The sequence below is a fragment of the Mus caroli genome, chromosome 7, assembly GCF_900094665.2.
Source record: "Mus caroli chromosome 7, CAROLI_EIJ_v1.1, whole genome shotgun sequence".
Taxonomy (NCBI): domain Eukaryota; kingdom Metazoa; phylum Chordata; class Mammalia; order Rodentia; family Muridae; genus Mus; species Mus caroli.
In genome coordinates this window covers 128,861,692-128,864,605 of record NC_034576.1, presented here as the reverse complement: position 1 = coordinate 128,864,605, position 2,914 = coordinate 128,861,692, and positions in this window count along the sequence as shown.

The window sequence follows — 2,914 nt, the reverse complement described above, 5'->3', positions numbered from 1 at the left end:
TGAGCCTTACCAGTTCACAGTGGCAAAGGCTCTGTCCCATTACCCCATCATTTCTTGAAGACCTTCTATGCAGCAAGTTCCAGCCTCACAGTCTTGTAGGGAGACAGACAGACAGACAGACGATTCATCCCAACAATAAAGATGGGTGAAGGATGGCCCAGAGCCGGGCGCCTCAGGGCTCCCTTCTTACAGGAAATGTATCGACTGGCATTTCCAAAATGAGGCATTAGCTGGATCTAGAGTATAGCAGGAATGGCTTGGGCAAGGTGTGGGAGCACCTGGGAGGCTATGGTGACCTTGAATAAGCCTTATGAGTGGGTCCTAGCCCTCAGGAAGTGAAGGCAGGATTCCAAGCTTGAAGACAACCTGGGCTACTTAACACAATCCTCTCTCAGAAAAAAATTGATCAGTCATTTGATGAAAACCCAGAATATAGAGTGGTCAGAAACCGGTGTGGCTTATAGCTTGGAGGAAAGGAAATGGGAGAAGATGACCAGGCAGATGGGCTGGGCTGGCCTGGCCTGGCCTGGCTCTCGTACAGGACCCTTTCCTGTAGTACATTGGCTTTGACTGGTTCTTGCTGATGGGTTGAGGCTGGGACTTGGGAGGTAGGAATCCACATGGTGTAAGCAGACCAAAGTCTGTGGTAATCAATAGATCAGTTGAAAAATCTTGGCTTGAACAGAAGGAAACCTGAGAGAGAGGGAGAGGGAGAGAGAAAGAGAGAGAGAATCAAATGTAAGATCTCTGCCTTAGCCAGGCGTGGTAGTGCACACCTTTAATCCCAGCACTTGGGAGGCAGAGGCAGGCAGAATTCTAAGTTACAGTGAGTTCCAGGACAGCCAGGGCTACACAGAGAAACACTGTCTCAAAAAACAAAAAACAAACAAACAAAAAGATCTCTGCCTTCCTTGCCTGCCCTTGCTCTCCTCTTTCCTCTCCTTCCCCTCTTCTTTGGGACAGCATCTGGATATACATCCCAGGCAGAGATCTGGATTCATGATTCTCAGCCTCTCGTGTTTGGATGACAGTTGTGCACCACTACATCTAGACAGACAAATCACACCAGCAGATGTTCACTCGGGGCTTGTCAGGTAAGAAGAAAGACGGAAGACGATCCTCAGGTAAACACCTAGAAAGACCGCAGAAGCCTTTGCTGAAGAGAGAGGCGCGGGCTTGGAGTAAGAGAACCGAGACCTTCCTGTAGGATTACTGTTTTTGGATTTGGAGACATCAAGCAGGAAGTCGGGCATGGGAGTCTGGAGCTCTGAGGAGAGGTCTGGGCTAGAAATATACGTTTGTGAGTCACCAGCATATAGATGGTATTTAAAGCCATGAGAATAGATGAGATCACCTAGGGAGAGAGAATATATATGAAAAGAGGAGGCCAAGATGAGCCCTGAAAACCAGTGAGGGTGAGTCCATGTTGCCATGAGGGATAGGGCACCCCGCAGAGAGACCAAATGGAGAAGGAAGTATCCCCCACAGCTGGACTTCAGCCAAAGGGCTCTAGTAAGCCCCTCAGAAAGGGCTGAGATTGCAGGCAGCAAGTGCAGGCACCAACAGTTGTCTGTCTCTGCTAAACCAATATGCATCTGTGAACTTTTTCTCAAGGTTTCAGAAGGCAGAAACTATCATCTATCTATCTATCCATCCATCCTTCCTTCCTTCTTCCCCTCCTTTGCATTCATTTGTGTATGCCATGGCATGTATATGGAAGTCAAAAGACAGCCTGTGTATCCTCACCTTGAGACAAGTTCTCTCATCGCCAACTACGAGTGCTAGGTTTACACATCACATGTGCAGCTTTAGGTGGGTTCTGGGGATTCTTTGTTTTTTTTTTTGAGATGGGGGTATCACTATGTAGCTCTGGCTGTCCTAGAACTCAGAGATTTTCCTGCCTCTGCTGGGATTTTATCCTGTGGTGTGCGTCACCATGCCCAGTGGGTCTGAATATATAAACTCAGATCCTCACATTTCTGCTGCAAATACTCTGCCTCCCACTAGCCATTCCCACACCCCCCAAAATATATTCTAAACCTTAAATAGAGTCCAGGGCAGCACAACTCTGTACAATTACTGATGGTCAGAGAGACGGAGGGAAAGGAGGTCCGGAGGTCAGCTTGAGGAGAAAGGGTCTCATCTGCCTTATTCTGGTTGGCTGGTAGAATAGGGGTGGGCTTTGTTATTTTTCTGTGTATATGTGGGTGAGGTGTTGGGGGCTGGTCTTGTGTGCTGTGTATTCAGATGTTGAGTGCTGTGTCCCAAAATCAGGTTGCAGTCTGGACATGGGCATTGTATTGACCAGTGTGCTGTAAAGAATACTTGCCAATAATCTCTGATTGGGTAATAGGCTAGAGCCTGTAACTGGGCAGGAGAGAGAGGAAGACAGGACTTAAAATGTAGTAGAGAAGTCTCAGGTAGGGACTAGGAGGAGATGGGAAAAGGTAGGGGAAGAGGGAGGTTGCCATGAGGCAGGATGGATGGACCATGAGGATGGACCATGAACAGGGAAAATTGCCCTGAGGACAAACATGGAGCAGAGCAAGCAAGACTCAGTGGGCAAATAACACCAGGCCTATGGCTCGAGTGCAGGCTAGAAAGCTCAGAACCTGCCCAGTGTAGGCTTACAGTGTATTAATAAAAATACCAGGTCTAGCCGGGCGTGGTGGCGCACGCCTTTAATCCCAGCACTCGGGAGGCAGAGGCAGGCGGATTTCTGAGTTCGAGGCCAGCCTGGTCTACAAAGTGAGTGCCAGGACAGCCACGGCTACACAGAGAAACCCTGTCTCGAAAAACCAAAAAAAAAAAAAAAAAAAAAAAAAAAATACCAGGTCTGTGTGTCTTTTATTCGGGAGCTTTATATGCTACCATGGGGCAGACTGCTTGTGGACGTTGTACATCGTGGTGCGNA